Genomic DNA, 18,145 nt, shown 5'->3' with positions numbered 1-18,145 from the left:
TCGTCATCCAGTAGTCTTCGTTTTTGCTGCTTCGGCGGGAAGCTCTTGTCGATATTCAACGCATGGCTCACCACATTTGGACTTATCCCTATCATGTCCGAATGTGACCATGCGAAGACATCCTGGTTCTTCTTCAAAAAACAGATTAATTGCTATTTGGTTTCTTCGGGGAGGTTTTTCCCGACCTTCACTGTTTTTGGGGGGTCTGCTTCTTCAAGCTTGATTTCTTCGAGCTCTTCCAATGGGTCGAGATAAGCTCTTTCCTCTATTCTTGGATTGATTTCTTCATCTATCTCAAAGACTATCTCGTCTTTATTCTGAATAACGACGAATGTTTGTGCACTCGTCTGCTTCTTTCCTCTTATGGAAATTCTATAGCATTCCCTTCTGGCTAAATGGTCTCCCTTCAATGTCCTGATGCCACTAGATGTCAGGAACTTGATGGCCAAGTGCCTTACAGATGAGACTGCCCCCAGCCCTACTAGGGCAGGTCTCTCGAGCAACACATTGTAGGCCGATGGCAGGTCCACTACTACGAATTCCATCATCTTGGTTGTTGAGACTGGGTAGTCTCCCAAGGTCACAGGGAGTTCAATGGACCCCATACAGGCAATCCCTTCTCCTGAAAAACTGTACAGCGTCGTTGCACAAGCTTTTAGGTCACGAAGCGTGAGTCCCATCTTTTCTAAGGTGGCCTTATAGAGAATGTTCACTGAGCTCCAATTGTCAATTAGAACTCAGTGAACCCTCTTGTTTGCGAGCTGAAGAGTGATGACCAGTGGGTCGTTGTGAGGAAACTGAACATGGGATGCATCATCCTCAGTGAAGGTTATAGGCTGAGATTCAACCTTTTGGTACTTTGGAGCTCTGAGTTCGGGTTCGTAAGGGGACCCGTCCCTAGTTTTTAGCTCGTTCACATATCGCTTTTGGGTGTTCTTGCCCGATCCTATGAGGTGAGGCCCGCCCGAGATGGTTACCACATCTTCTCCATCAATCGGAGGGGGTCTCTCTTCTTCCCTAGCCCATGAATTGTTGTTTTGGGCAGGCGGCAGTGCAGTTGTCCTTTGGCTGGTAGAAGCCTGATTATTGTTCTGGTTCCTGACATACTGCCTGAAGTATCCTCTCGAGATCAGACCTTCGATCTTGTCCTTCAGTTGCCTGCACTCATCAGTAGTGTGCCCAGTATCTCTGTGAAATCGATAGTATTTGTTGGAGTCTCTCTTGGACTTTTGGTTTCTCATGGGGTCTGGACACCTGAAAGGGACTTGGTTTTTATTAGCCAGGTAAATATTCTCCCAAGACTCGTTGAGCTCGGTGTACATCTAGTACACAGAGAAATACCTTTCCCCTTTCTTCTTCTTTCCCCCTTCCACCTCGGGGTTACTTCCTTCATTCTTCTTTCTTTTAGAAGGGTTTTCTGTAGGGGGTTTCGAGGCTGATGGGTCCGTCGAGGTCGAGGCAGAGTTTACGTTTGTCGTTGTAGTTATGGGCTGAGAGGTCATATTCAGTGTTGACCTCGCCTCTTATACATTGATAAACCTCTGAGCTCGTCTATTAAACTCGGTTATTGACCTCACAGGCTTCCTCTTCATATCTTCCCAGAGGGGACTTCCTGGCATTACCCTAGCTCGGACGGCCATTAAATGATCGTTGTCGTCTACATCTCGAGCTCTAGCGACTTCCAGATTGAATCTTATAAGGTATCTTTTCAGCGTTTCATTTGGTTGTTGCCGGACATTGGTCAAGGTCGATGCCTCGGGCCTTATCCCGATCATGGCTCTAAATTGCTTCTTGAAATCTTTTAAGAACTGATCCCAAGAAGTGATTGAATGCCTCTTATATTTTTCGAACCAGTTTTTCACTGGTCCTATAAGTGATGCTGGAAACAGCATGCATCTAAGCTCGTAACCCACATTACTTGCTCTCATTATAGTGTTAAACGTACTTAAATGACTGTACGTGTCGGATTTCCCTTCAAAAGGTGGGACATGAGGAATCCGAAACCCTTGAGGAAACAGAGTGTTGGAAATGTGGGGAGCGAATGGTTCGAGCTCCTCATCAGAATCTTCGTCCCGATTCCAACATTGCTCATTCTGTAAGAGCCTAAATGCTCTTTCCAGTTGATCAATTCTTTCCTGAACTGGATTCACGAGGGGTCTCACCTGAAATTGGTTATCGTTGATCACAATTCCAGGCTCGCACCTTCGCATGGGATCCTTGTGTCCATTTAGGTGATCTCTCAGGTCTGGGTTCGAGGGATTACCACTACCCTGATTTTGATTCAGGTCCTTCCGCAAGTCAGGGTGCTTCCTTTGGTTCTCAGTATTTCTACGTCCTTGATCATACATACTGACTGATCTGGTGTCCCCTGAGTCATCGCTGGTGAGGCTCGTTGCATGATTGTTTCGAGATGGGTTCCGTTCAGGCTTCCTCATCTCTGCAGTGAGAGACTGAGACATTTGGCTTCTCATAGGCTGGGCACCTCTTCGTTCTCTAGTAGCTTCTCCATTCCCCTGCTTCTGTCCAGCCCGTCTTTCCTTATCACCTTGAGTCAGTTGTATGTTTTTCTGAGGCGGCGAGGGATATCTTATTGGCGATGGAGGGAACCGTATGGGTGATGGTGGCTGCCACCCATTTCGGGGTCTGGATGGTCCCGAGTTCGCCTGTGCCGGCTCGGTAACATTCTGCGTGTTACCAGGATTCTGAGTTCGAGCCTCTGCAGGGGCTAAGTTATTCCCAGTTTTAGCTGGTAACTCAGCAGTTGAGTTAACTGGAGCTCTAGTCCGGGTGTTTCTTCGGGGCCTCGAGGGAGCAGGTTGTTCTGCCGGTGGCAGAGGTTGCTCCATTCTTCTTGTGGAAGCGTTTTTGCGAGGTCGCCCACGAGGCCTGCGAGGAGGAACATGAACGTCCGGCGGAGGTGGGGCTTGGACCTCAGGCGGAGGTTGGGGCTGAGCCGCCTGCGCCTCCGCAGCTAATCTAGCTTACTCCTCGTTACGCTTCTTGGCCTCAGCCAACTATTTTCTTAACTATCGGTTTTCGAGTTCCACAATGGGGACATACCGCTCGGGATTATAATACTTGTCCTCGTCGTCCCTGGAAACCGAAGGTGTGCCGGAGGTCCTCGAGAATCGGAGGACTCACTTCTCTCTTCTGGTTCTGGATTCGTCATCGGCTGTTTTCCAGGGCGCCGTGGATAGTTTTCTTCAAGAATATTCGAATCATTTGAAGCCATAGCTAATCAGGGATTGTACTGCTTAAGGTTCTCATTGAAAGCATCAAACTGTTGACGTCGTTTTTCGTCAACTTAAAATGTAGAGCAATTAAACAATAGGAACAATGGCGCAGATGAATAATATTGTAGAACAACAAGAGTTTTACGTAGTTCAGTAGTTAAATCTGCCTAGTCCACGAGTTTATTTTATTTAGACTTGGAGTATTCTGGAAATCCTTTAAAGATGAATTCTCCAGAGTTTCTGTCAAGATATCAGAAGATCCGTCCTCTACAAATGTTCATGACCTCTCTATTTATAGAGAGTTCTCAGAGTTCATTCCCACATATTTCAGGAAAATACTTCTGCTTATTAATTAAAATAAAGATATTAAATACTGTAACTCCTATATACAAGGAAACGTCCCCTGAAGACCAGGAAACGGGTAACAGAATTTTTAATATCCCTTTAATGTTGGGATGTTACAACAATAAATATCTTTAAATGTACGGAACGCGTTACATCAGATGACTCATCAAATCTTCGAGGTCAGCAACCAGCATCATGTCAGTCAAGGTTTATGGATAAGATACGAACTAGCCTCCTTATTCCAAGACAAGCTGAGGGCAGATAAATACCATCGAGGCTGTTACATTTCGAGCTTGTACTCTTTAAGCTCAGGCTACCCGATCCAAAGACACCCGACAACAGATGTATCCCGATGCTATGTTTTTTCGAGCTTAGAAAGGATCCCGAGGTTACCCGTCTTCGAGGTTGCCATCTTGCTCCGAGGTTTTGACATCTGGACTACAAACATGCGTTTTATATATCTCGAGCTCACACTTGACGAGTCCAGCTTTCGAGGTCACAATCTCAGGTCTCGAAATCTGGGTGTAACTGATATTTTATAATATTTGAATTTATATTGATATAATTACAAAATATCTATTTTTAATCAATTTTAAAGGTATACTCCGTTAAATATTTGTAATATTCTGTTAAAGTTAATAAAAAAAATCATTAAAACCAAGAATTTCTTCTATATACACACTTTTTATATAGAATATATATAGTAGGTGCAAGCAACATTCAATGCACGTTTGCTTAACTTTATTTAGAAAATTTATTAATTATTTTTATTATATTTTTATGATTGTCGTATAAATTTTAATAAATAAAAAATATTATATGTAAAAGAATGACATAAACATATTAAAAGAAAAATTAAACCAAAACATTATTTATGTTTTTTTAAATATTACGATAACATTTTAGATCACAAACTATCATATTTAAGGTACAAAATATTCATGATATTATTCAAATCACACCCAATAATTGAGGAAGAAACTTATTGTTGATGCTCAAAATCTCATCAAGGGAAAATATGAGGCCAAGGCAAGGCCCTTGAGCCGCCATTGTCTCGGGAAGCCATCATACCGTCACGTCGCGAGTCGGGATCCACGCCCCATGGGATCGGTGCCACATGGCACGCATTTTGCAAGGCATAGATGCTAAGACATCATGGCCTCGCACGGCCGGCTCGGATGCCTAGGCGCGAGGCGACATGGCCTCGCTTGGCCTCGCCTGCCCACGCCCCAAGCGCACGGCACACCACCTCGCTCGGCCCCAACGCCAAGTGGCCTCGCATGGCCACGACCGATGCACACGGCCGCACCACCTGAAGGGCCTCGCGAGGGGTCTCGGCCACGCCACCCGAAGGGCCTCGCGAGATGTCTCGGCCGCACCACCTGAAGGGCCTCGCGAGAGGTCATGGCCACGCCACCTGAAGGGCCTCGCGAGGGGTCTCGGCCACGCCACCCGAAGGGCCTCGCGAGATGTCTCGGCCGCACCACCTGAAGGGCCTCGCGAGGGGTCTCGACCACGCCACTTGAAGGGCCTCGCGAGATGTCTCAGCCGCACCACCCGAGTGGCCTCGCCTCATAGGCCGAAGTGGCCTCGCCTCATAGGCCCGAGTGGCCTCGCCGTGGTAGCCCCGTCATCGGGCCTCGGCGCCCATGGCCTCATGAGGGCCACATCCACAACACACTTGACCTCGTGGGCAGCCAAAGAGCCGCGCCATCAATTGGTCTTCCAAGGGGGCCTCGCGAAGGAACGTGAGCCACGCCACCTGGTGGCCACGTGAGCGGAGCCATACACCAAGGGTCCCATTCCTTACATCTTGAGACCCTTATGCTTAGAGACTCCAGTACGAGTCAAATGGGACATACTTGTACGATCTAATACTGGGTACGGACGCCCGTACCAATGGGACTGCTGGGATAAGAGTCATGGTCCGTACGTCTACGGCCAAAGGTCAGAGCCGACACCACTACCCCCTACGCCACTATGCCAGCCACCACTCATCAGACATGGGTACAGACAAGTAGTGGAGGCATTCTCCTGACACCTGCTCCTGTACTGGATGTACGACCACAACCTCTGAAGCCACTCCCCTGACACAGTACTTATGTACCCCTTGGTCTCCTGGACCACTATGTACCTAAGGCCATTAGAGCCTACTATAAAATGAACTCTAACACCACCTGAAAGGGGGTTGGAAATTTTACTGTAGCAAAGGCTTGAGTGTGAATGAAAGACTGAATTCTCCATTATTGTTCTATCATTGTTCTTGAGTGATTGTTTAAGTTTCTACAGCTTTTCCATTAGAGATCATGATTTGATAATTTTTCCAACTCAACTCAGTTGACGAGTTCTCACCGTCAACAGTTTGGCGCCGTCTGTGGGAACGTTAGTTTCAAGCTATTGTTCCACCATTGTTTCCGGCAAGAAGAAGATGCCAAGACGTTCAAAGCGACTGAGGGAGCCATGGGAGGTAGAGGTTCACTTGAACGGAGTCCAGCTGAAGGCCTCCATGAAGGACGCTCCTCCACCCAGAGATGTGGAGCCCCCAGAAGACCCTAAGGTTCATAGAGGTGATAGAGTGGCCTCGTAACCGGACGCTCCACCTGGAGGAAGTCCTCCAAGAGCACCACCGGGAAACGCTAACGAGTTCCCTCCTCCAAAACCACCGCAGGCACCGAACTCCGGCCGGCAGGACCTGGGCCCCTCAACCCGTAGGCATGATAAGCATCCCCGGATCCATTCCATGAGCTCAAGTTCGAAGTCTCGGTTCTATGAAGAGGAAATACGTGAGCTCCACTGTAAGAACCAAAGGTTGGAAACCACCTTGGAAAACATGCAAGAGGTCCTGAACGGCCTGTTGCAGGGTAAGTCGAGCGTGACCTTGCCTAAGAGGAAGGAGAAGGGCAAGGATGGGGTGAAGACCACTATACCGGTAGATGATGGGAGAACCCGACATTCAACCAGTAACACCCCCCGAACGAAGCAACGTGATCACCCTGAACCGCCTAAGCAGGCCCAGAAACCAGCGCCGAGGACCAACGCTGCCCCTCACAATGAGGACGAGGTCACCTCCAAAAGAGCACCCTCAGACTTGCGGGAGGAGCTCAATAAAAAGAGGGCAGGCAAAGGGACCACGCCCCCTATGGCGCCTCAAGAGGGCAAGGGAAAGGCGGATCTTAGCCCGTCCGCTTTGAGGGACACTCTCAGCAAGAGGAGGCAGGACCTAGACACGGAGATGAGGAGCCTGCGGAGCAAGATCGTCACCGCATCAGGCGGCCAGGCCTTTGAGGAGGACTTTGACCATGAGTCGCCCTTTGTGAGAGAAATTCAGGCGATCCGGCTCCCTGCCAACTTTAAGGAGCCCAATATGACCCCCTACGAAGGGAACACGGATCCAAAATACCACCTGGATGCGTTTAATGATCTGATGAAACTGAGGGGGATTGGAAGTGGTGCTAGATGCCATTGCTTCGCTGTTACTCTGAAAGGACCCGCCTACAAATGGTTCAAAAGATTAAGGCCGGGGTCCATCAAATCCTGGCTGCAGTTTTCTGACGAATTCCTCCAACAGAACCATGCCGTGCGGGACTACACGATGCCAGGTACCAGCCTGGCCAATGTTAAGCAAGGAGAGAATGAGAGCCTGAAGAGCTACATTCACCGGTTCAATATGGAGGCCGCAAAAGTGGGGAGCCTAACTCGCCGAGAGTTAAAAATGGCCATTACCGCTGGAGTGCTCCCAGGAAGCAAGTTGTGGGACAACATGTTGAAGAGGGAAGTCACCGACTTAGATGACTTCTATGAGAGAGCGCAGAAGTACATCCGCATGGAGGATGGCCACACAAACTTAAAGGCGGGGAAGGAGGAGCCCCACGCGAAGCCCCCAACTAACGACGGGTCGAATGTAGCGAAGAAGAAAAGGACGTACGATGGGTCAAGAGATGACCAGCAGAGGAAAACCAAACGAGGGAGAGATCATAGGCAAATGGCTTATACTTACTATACGAACCTCACAGATACCAGGGAGCATATTTACATCACCAACGAAGATCGAGTTCCCTGCAAAAATCCCCCACCAATGAGAAAGGAACGGTCCAAAAGGGACCCCAGTAGATAATGCCAGTACCACAAGGACAGAGGTCACACCACGGTAGAGTGTATCCATTTGAAGGAAGAAATTGAGGAGCTCATCCGCCGGGGACACCTGAGCCGCTATGTCAGGAGAGAAAGGCCAAAGCCAGAGGATGCACCTACGACACCCCAGGCACAAGAGCGAGCCCCCGAAATACAGGGGGAGGTCCGAACCATTTTCGGGGGTTCAGGATTTGGGGGGGACTCTCGGAAGGGGCAAGATAGATATGCAAGAGAGGCTCGGCAAAGTCCGCCCCCCTGCGTCATGAGTTTAGAACAGCGACCCCCAAAAAGTTTCAAGGGGGAAAACGACTCGATAACATTCACCAAGGAAGATGCGCGGGGGGTACATTTTCCCCACAATGATCCACTGGTGCTGATAGTTCAATTGGCAAATATGCGTGTGCATCGAGTCCTAGTGGACAATGGGAGCTCGGTAGACATCCTATATCGACCTGCCTTGGAAAAGATGGGACTGGGCATTCGTCATCTGAAGCCCTGCCAGTTGTCCCTATACGGATTCACGGCGGACTCAGTGCAACCCCTGGGAATGATCGAATTGACACTTACCATGGGGGAGCAATCCTGGCAGACTACAGTCATGTCTAACTTTGTTGTAGTATATTGTGCATCAGCTTTCAATGCGGTATTGGGGAGACCATCCCTAAGAGAATTGAAAGCCATAACTTCAATATATCACTTGGTTGTCAAGTTCCCGACTCCAGGTGGGGTCGCTAGTATGAAGGGAGAACCGAAGGAGGCAAGGGAGTGCTACAACACCTCACTCCGCGCACCTGCGAAACCGCGAAAGCCAATGGCCATGGTGATACATGAGGCGCTACGTATGCCCATGAGGGGTCCGCAGGAGCTGGACCCTCGGGTTGTGGATGAGTCAAGAGCAGAACCAGTGGAAGAAGTAGAGGAGGTTACGGTGACGGAGGAACCCCTAAGGAAATTGAAGATTGCGAGAAGCCTGCAAGGTGACGTGAAGGAAGAATTGATGAAATTTTTGAAAGATAATCTAGACGTGTTCGCATGGAGTCATGAGGATATGGTGGGTATAGACCCCAGTGTGATGTGCCACCACCTGAATATCTCCCCAGAGGCAAGGCCCGTCAGGCAAAAGAGGCGGGCGCTAGACCCAACAAGATACGCAGCATTAAAAGAGGAGGTTGACAAGCTGAAGGCCAACGGGTTCATCCGTGATTCTTTCTACCCTGTGTGGGTGTCGAACCCAGTACTCGTGCCGAAGCCAAATGGGAAATGGAGAACTTGCGTCGATTTCACGAACCTGAATAAAGCTTGTCCTAAGGATAGCTTCCCACTTCCAAGGATAAATCAGCTAGTAGATGCGACGGCAGGACATGAGTTACTAAGTTTCATGGACGCCTACTCAGGATACAACCAGATCCCCATGAACCCAGCAGATGAAGAGCACACGTCATTCATTACAGACAAAGGGCTCTACTGTTACAAGGTGATGCCCTTCGGGCTCAAGAACGCGGGAGCCACTTATCAGAGGTTGGTCAATAAAATGTTCGCTAACCAGATAGGAAGGAATATGGAGGTGTATGTGGATGATATGTTAGTGAAGACCAAAGAAGCAACAGAGCTCAACAAGGACCTTGGTGAGATGTTCGACACACTTAGGAAATACCAGATGAAGTTGAATCCAGTCAAGTGCACCTTCGAGGTATCCTCAGGAAAATTCTTGGGCTTCATGGTCAATTCCAGAGGCATCGAGGCCAACCCTGATAAGATAAAGGCACTAATAGAGATGAGCCCGCCAAAGAACAAGAAGGAAGTGCAGTGCCTGATGGGAAGGGTGGCGGCCCTTAATAGATTTATCTCAAGGTCCACCGATAAGTGCCTCCCCTTCTTCGACATCCTCAATGGGAGCAAAAAGTTCGCTTGGGATGAAAAATGCGAGGAAGCATTTATCAAGCTAAAGGAGCACTTGGGGAAGCCACCCCTGTTGGCAAAACCTGAGAAGGGTGAGAAGCTGTACCTGTACTTGGCAGTGTCTGAGCATGCCATCAGCGCAGCCTTGGTTAAAGGAGAGAAGAAGCAGCAACAACCTGTGTATTATATCAACAAGCGTTTTGTGGACGCAGAGAACCGATATCCGGAGATCGAAAAATTGGCCTATGCGTTAGTGGTGGCTTCAAGGAAGTTGAGACCTTACTTCCATGCACACACAATTGAAGTCCTGACGGATAGTCCTTTGAGGCAGGTCTTACATAAACCTGACACCTCAGGGAGGCTGATGAAATGGTCGATCGAGCTGAGTCAATTTGACATAGTGTACACCCCAAGAGCTTCCATCAATGGACATGTGCTAGCGGACTTTATAGTAGAGCTCACCCATCAGCCGAATGAAGGAAGGAATGAAGAAGGGGAGTAGCCTGTTACGAAGGAAGAGCGATGGAGTTTAGAGGAATGGAGTTTGCATGTTGATGGGGCGTCTAATGAAGGAGGATCCGGAGCGGGCATCATGATGACCGGGCCCGAGGGACACAGAATGTATTGCGCAATCCGATTTGGGTTTGAGGCCTCCAATAATGAGGCAGAGTATGAGGCGCTCCTGGCTGGCCTGCGTTTAGCCCAGGAACTGAGAGTGATGCGCCTTCATATCTTCAGTGACTCTCAATTGGTAGTATACCAAGTAAAGGGGGAATACCAGGCGAGGGGACCCAAGATGGCAGCCTACTTGGAGAAGGTGAAGGGCTATCTGGGGCGGCTGGCGGCATATAATATAGAGCAAATCCCTAGAGAAAAGAATACCCATGCCGATGCACTCGCAAAGCTGGCATCTACCAAGGATGATGATATCTTGGAGTCGATACCTGTGGAGTACTTGCCCAAGCCCAGCATCGAAGGCGCGGACGTGCATATGATTAGTGTCCCAAGAGAGTCGTGGACTGAGCCAATCAAGAGGTACTTGGAAGAAGGAACCTTGCCTGCAGGCAAAAATGAGTCCCGGAGGTTGGTGTACAAGGCCGCTAGATACACCCTGGTAGATGGGGTCCTTTACAAAAGAGGATTCTCAATGCCACTCCTGCGGTGTGTAGAAGAGGAGGAGGCGCTGAAAGTGTTACATGAAATACACGAGGGAGAGTATGGCAACCACGAGAGCGGACCCTCCACAGCCAGGAAGGCCATGAGACAAGGATACTACTGGCCCTCCATGGAGAGAGATGCGCATGACTTTGCCACAAAATGCGACAAATGCCAGAGGCACGCCAACTACCCTCGGAAACCCCCAAGTGAACTGACCAGCATGACCAGCCCCTGGCCCTTCGCTATCTGGGGGATAGACTTGATCGGCGCTCTTCCTACAAGCAGGGGTGGAGCGAAATACGCGGTGGTGGCAGTGGACTATTTCACTAAGTGGGTAGAAGCAGAACCCCTTGTGAAGATAACCGCCAAACACATCACCTCTTTCGTCAACAAATTCATTGTTTGTAGATATGGAGTACCCTACAAAATTATTTCTGACAATGGTACCCAGTTCGAGGGAGGAGCTTTCGATGAATATTGTAGGGAAAGGGGCATAAGGAGGAGTTTCTCCGCGGTTGTGCACCCCAGGCCAATGGGCAGGTGGAGGCCATAAACAGGTTCCTTAAGAAGAACTTGAAGACAAAGCTAGAAAAGATGAAGGGAGCCTGGGTAGATGAGCTACCAAATGTGCTGTGGTCTTACAGAACCATCCCACGCACGACTACTGGGGAGTCCCCATTCTCCTTGGCCTATGGGTGCGAGGCCGTACTCCCGGTTGAGATGCGGGTTGAGTCCCACAGAGTAAAGGCATATGGAGACGAGGCCAACCGCGTAGCTTTGGCCGAAAGCTTGGACATGCTCGAGGAGAAGAGAGAAAAAGCACAAATGAGGGTGGCAATATACCAACAGCGCGCTGCAAAGTACTACAATTCGAGGGTGCGAGAGAGGACTTTCAGGGTAGGCGACTTGGTGCTGAGGAAGGTACTCCCTAACACACGAGACCCAGGAGAAGGAGTGCTGGGGGCGAACTGGGAGGGGCCCTACCAGGTTGCTCAGTGCATACCCCTGAACACTTATAAGCTGGCGCGCATGGACAACACCATCATACCCCGAGCATGGAACGCGGAGCACCTGAGGAAGTACTACCAGTAAGGTGCCCACGTCCGATGGTAAAAGTACGAGTGTTGCACGCTAACCTAATATGATACGGAGGAATTAAAGAGGTTACTTAGATAGCCTCCTGAGTAGGTGTGAGTCTTTTTATTTTATTTTCTATGAAAATCTCACATGTACCATTGCAACTATTTGTATGAAACTGTTTGTTATGAATGTGATGAATGAAACTGTATGTTATGGGAGAAACTGTTTGCAACCTCATGGGTTATTTTCCTTCGCTACGTGGGCAACAGCCAAAGTGTCTGCCGAAATAAATTTCACCAGACACTTGGGGGGCAGGATAGGAGGCGACATCATGCGGCTAGCAAAGGGAACCTAAAAAGGGCCCTCTAACGAAGGATCCTAAAAAGGACCCCTTTCCCTCCTAAAAAGGAGGCCCCTAAAAGGGACCCTCTACCAAGAGGACCCCTAGCCCTTCTAAAAAGGAGGCCCCTAAAAAAGGACCCTCTACCAAGAGGATCCTAAAAAGGGCCCTCCATCAGGAGGAAGTGACCCAAAAACAAAGGGACCCCCTATACTAGGGCCTTAAACGAAGTCCTTACAAGACATCCCCTTACAAGGCATCCCTTGGGATCACAAGGATTAGCTACCCTTGTGAACACCAAGGGAGGCCATAGGGACTTACAAAAAATGTATGGTGACGATAATAATAATAAGTCTAGAGCGGCCACCAAGCCGCCTAGCCAAAAAGGGTCCCAAAGGAGACCCTTGCAAAAATAGTACTATGAATAACGACGAGAAGGACGCTTCTTGCAAAGAAATAATAAGCGCGCACAAGAATATATAAAAGGATAGCTAGGACCCAAGGGGTCAAAATATCCTTATAGAAGTAACCAAGAGGCACCAAAAGAGGTCCCAGTGAACCCTCTCGCATGGGCTCCAAAGGACCTCCAGCCTGGTAAATAAAAGAGGGGAACCAACCAAACCCCATCATACAGGCTTAAAAGGGCCTCAAATGTAGTAGAACAAGAAATAAACAGAAACACATGTATTTATACATTAGAAAAAAAGAGTTCTTGAAATAGTACAAGAGTTACCAAAAGAAAAGAAACAGTGATGATGATATTACAAAGTTTAAAAAAAAAAAAAAAAGAGCAAGGCTACTTCAGGGCCTCCTAAAGTGGGCACTCCACAGGGCCGCTCGAGCAACGACATGTTCACCAAAGGAGGAGAAGTCAAAATTAGGATCCTGCCTCCACACATTGTAAAGAGCACGATCTATGGACCTGCGCTCGGTGGTGACCCTCTCCGCCTCCAAGGAAGCCCTCGCCGCCTCCAAGGAAGCCCTCTCCGCCTCCAAGGAAGCATTCCTCTCCTGCGCCGACTGTAGTTTGGCCCTAAGGGCCTCGACTTCGGTCACCAATTGAGTAACTCTCTGCTGCGGCGCAGCCGCAGTGGCCTTGGCCTCCTGGAGGTCGCGCTCCAAGCGTTTAACCTTGCCCTTTAGCTCCTTGGTCTTGGCCTTTACTTTCTCCCTCTTTGAGAACAAGTTGGAAAACATAGTCCGGGCCTTTGACAACTTGACCTTGGTTTCGTTAAGCTCATTTTCGAGCTCCTGGACCCGGGCTGTGAGGCAGTCCCTCTCAGCAGTAGATGCGGAGAGGGTGTCGGACGTGTCAACATACCGAAGAGACACGGTGTAGATCTGCACAAGAAAGCCAATGGTATCAACGATAAGTAACAAAAAGAAAAAGACATGTACATCTATACATAATAATAATCGACGCAAGGTGCAAGAACTCACCCAGGCCGCGGCGCGCCTTAGGGTGTCCCCAAGGTCTGGCTGAGTCACATTCCCTAGACCCCTCGAGTCGGATACAGGGAGGCCTGAGGCAATTTTAATGTAACGCTGCCCATAAGATGAGGCCATCCTAGTCACCCACGGCTCTGCCTCCGTACCGGGAGCATCTAGTTGGACAGGGACGGACGACCCGCTCGCCGAAGCGGGAGGGGGCGCAGGGAAGGAGAAAAACTGAGACCCTGGTAGATTAGAGGGGGGCTCTGCAAGGTCGACGAAATCAACCCCCGGTGGACCAATGTCTTGAGGAACCTGAGGGAAGGCGTCGCAGCCACCAAGGTCAGGGGAAGCATAACCTCCCGATGCGACATACTGGTCCTGAGGTTGAAAGGCCATGTCCTGGTCATGGGAGCCATAAGGGGGGCATCCCCCGGGGGACAGGGGGCGCTGGTGAGACCCCCCACATTCAAGGGGGGCGTCCTCCATCTCTTCCTCGGCCTCGCCACCGTCGAGGAACGACTCGGCCGACGTAGCCATAGTCTTCTTAGACGCAGTAATTGACCACAGGAGTTTGGGGTCCGAGACCGGGGACAGCTGGTGGCGGTTGAGATTTTCCACGGTAAATATGGACGCCGCCTTCTTCAGGGCGGAGTCTGCATTGATGAGGTCATTTACGGCCTCCGCCTCCGTCCCAATGACCGCAGGATCAGCAAATTGCTCTGCATGATCCACGCCAATGTCAGTACAAGCAAGAGTACAAAACCGTAAGTTCTAAAAAGAAAAAAAAAGGAGGACCAGGGTACTTAATGGGGCCATCGCGAAAGTGTTCATGGACAGAAAGATGACCCTCCACGAAGAAAAAGTCTTGCTTCCAAGTCCCCATGTTGGATACTGAGCCCTCTATTAGGGGGAGCTCGCTATTGGCTTTTTGCAGGTAGTAAAAGCCCTTGGACTTGGGGGATCCCATGAGGTTGTACAAGAAGTGCACCTTTTGCGCCGTAGGAGCGCGGTTAGCCCGTTCCTTGAACCAGACAAAAAGGCAGCTGAGGGTCAACTAACTGTTGGGTGACAGCTGAAGGGGGGCCAGGTCGAAGTAGTTAAGTACCGCCACGAAAAACGGGTGCAAGGGAATGGTGCCACCCGCCTTCAAGATGTGTTCGCTCAAAGCCACCAGACCCTCCTTGGGGCGGTCGGCCCGGGAAGCCTCCTAAGGAGCATATAGGGCGTATTCTGGAGGAATACGGTAGTGCTTCACGATTTCCTTCAATTTGTTCGCAGACACATGTGACACCAGACTGGACGCCAGTAAAGGGGTGTCATCCTCCTCCTGGATAGATACTTGTCGGCGTGCTTTCGGCATATCTGCAAAATCAAAAGAAAGATGTGAGGGGGAGGCAGAACACTTGACCCTCCATTTTTTCTTCCTAGCAAGAGTTTTCCATCGAGGGAGCGACGGCGGAAGCACTAAGATGGGAAAAACCGAGACTAGGGGCCGGGGAGAGGCGCTAAAAGCACCACGACCATCATCAGGCGAGGATGGGCTGGGAGGTTCTGGCGGAAGGTGTCCCTCCATAAACTCTAACTCCCACCGTAATTCAAAAAGGGTCATCCTAAGGCGCGCTACATGGTCACTAAGGTCTGGGGGTGAAGGTCCTCCGTCTCCTCTCGACACCGAGTCAATTTCGCTCTCCACTACCCAAATTTTGCGCCTAAGTTCAGCAAGGCACTCAAGGTGGCGGATGCGGGCCTGCCTTAAGGAGTCATAATCTTGGTGAGGGTTGCCCTCAGGGGACTCTGAATCTGAGGACAGGTCAATAAATTCAGCCCCCAGAGGTATGTCGGATGGGCCGTCACTGGCCATGAGACCTCGTCCTGAAAGCGAAAAGGGGGTTCGCGTATAAATGAGGGGATGGCTACAAAACACAAAGGAATTGGCTTAATATCTCTAGATGCAAGCATCCTAAATGGCCCACTACAGGGTATAAAAAAGCAGGACATGTGTGTAGTCAAACTCACTACGAGCTTAGGCTAAGGTACCTCATCCTGAATAATGCTAGTTTGGACCCGATAAAAAATAAAAGGGAGAAGGAAAGAAAATATACCTCAAGCGGTTAAGAGGGCGAGGCTGGGGTCAAAAGGAGGTCGAGGGGCAAAAAGCACCAAAAGGACGAAAATGTGCATCTGCAAGAATGGACCAGAAAGATGTGTTAGTCTTCAAATAGTCATGACAAGAAATTAGCTTATAAAAAAAAAAAGTGATGAAATGGTGAAAATGAAGTGAAAAAGTAAAATAAAAAGAACTATGGCGAAAATGAGGTTGTGAGGGATTGAACCCCTTACCTCTTGAAAAAGGAAGGGCTCTCCAAACCACTATGCCAAAGAAGTGAGGTGAAAATATTACGCCATGCATGAGGACCTATTTATACGGATCAAGGTGAATAGTCTACAAGAGCACCTAAAGGTCCTCTCCTAGACTGGGGGGCAAGTGTTGATGCTCAAAATCTCATCAAGGGAAAATATGAGGCCAAGGCAAGGCCCTTGAGCTGCCATTGTCTCGGGAAGCCATCATACCGTCACGTCGCGAGTTGGGATCCACGCCCCATGGGATCGGTGCCGCATGGAACGCGATTTGCAAGGCATAGATGCTAAGAAGTCATGGCCTCGCACGGCCCGCTCGGATGCCTAGGCGCGAGGCGACATGGCCTCGCTTGGCCTCACATGCCCGCGCCCCATGCGCATGGCACACAACCTCGCTCGGCCCCAACGCCAAGTGGCCTCGCATGGCCACGCCCCATGCACACGGCCGCACCACCTGAAGGGCCTCGCGAGGGGTCTCGGCCACGCCACCTGAAGGGCCTCGCGAGATGTCTCGGCCGCACCACCTGAAGGGCCTCGCGAGAGGTCACGGCCACGCCACCTGAAGGGCCTCGCGAGGGGTCTCGGCCACGCCACCCGAAGGGCCTCGCGAGATGTCTCGGCCGCACCACCTGAAGGGCCTCGCGAGGGTTCTCGGCCACGCCACCTGAAGGGCCTCGCGAGATGTCTCAGCCGCACCACCCGAGTGGCCTCGCCTCATAGGCCGAAGTGGCCTCGCCATAGGCCCGAGTGGCCTCGCCGTGGTAGCCCCGTCATCGGGCCTCGGAGCCCATGGCCTCATCAGGGCCACATCCACAACACACTCGACCTTTTGGGCAGCCAAAGAGCCGCGCCATCAATAGGTCTTCCAAGGGGGCCTCGCGAAGGAACGTGAGCCACGCCACCTGGTGGCCACGTGAGCGGAGCCATACACCAAGGGTCTCATTCCTTACATCTTGAGACCCTTATGCTTAGAGACTCCAGTACGAGTCAAATGGGACATACTTGTACGATCTAATACTGGGTACGGACGCCCGTACCAGTGGGACTGCTGGGATAAGAGTCATGGTCCGTACGTCTACGGCCAAAGGTCAGAGCCGACACCACTACCCCCTGCGCCACTATGCCAGCCACCACTCATCAGACATGGGTACAGACAAGTAGTGGAGGCATTCTCCTGACACCTGCTCCTGTACTGGATGTACGACCACAACCTCTGAAGCCACTCCCCTGACATAGTACTTATGTACCCCTTGGTCTCCTGGACCACTATGTACCTAAGGCCATTAGAGCCTACTATAAAATGAACTCTAACACCACCTGAAAGGGGGTTGGAAATTTTACTGTAGCAAAGGCTTGAGTGTGAATGAAAGACTGAATTCTCCATTATTGTTCTATCATTGTTCTTGAGTGATTGTTTAAGTTTCTATAGCTTTTCCATTAGAGATCTTGATTTGATAATTTTTCCAACTCAACTCAGTTGACGAGTTCTCACCGTCAACACTTATTTATTCGTGATAAAAGATAAATATTATTCTAATTTCTTAATTAGTTATGCCGACATACTATTTGTACACACACAACACTTATATATAATATATTTAATACGTATTATATATTATTGTAATAATAATATTTTATAACATGTGAATTTATATTAATATAATTATTAAATATCTAGTTTTGCATTAAATATTATTATTATAATAATATTTTATAATATTTGAATTTATATTAATATAACTACGAAATATTTATTCTAGCACAATTTTATAAAAATTAGGATTATATATTATATGTAATATATTATTCTTATTATAATATTTTATAACATTTGAATTTATATTGATATAGTTATTAAATATCTAATCTTGTGTTATATATAATTATAATATTGATATTTTATAACATTTGAATTTATATTAATATACTTAATAAATAAATAGTCTAGTATTAAATATTATTACAATAATGAAATATTTTATAATATTTGAATTTATATTAATGTAATTAATAAATATTTATTTTTATTTGGTTTTAAAAGTATATTTTTTTTAAATATTTAGAATATTCCGTTAAAGTTAACAAAAGAAACATTTAAAATTAAAAAAAAAATTGTTATTTACACACTTTTTATATATTGAGATATATTAGACAACTAAATTACACA

The sequence above is a fragment of the Humulus lupulus genome, chromosome 5, assembly GCF_963169125.1.
Source record: "Humulus lupulus chromosome 5, drHumLupu1.1, whole genome shotgun sequence".
Taxonomy (NCBI): Eukaryota; Viridiplantae; Streptophyta; class Magnoliopsida; order Rosales; family Cannabaceae; genus Humulus; species Humulus lupulus.
This window is presented reverse-complemented; position numbering follows the sequence as displayed.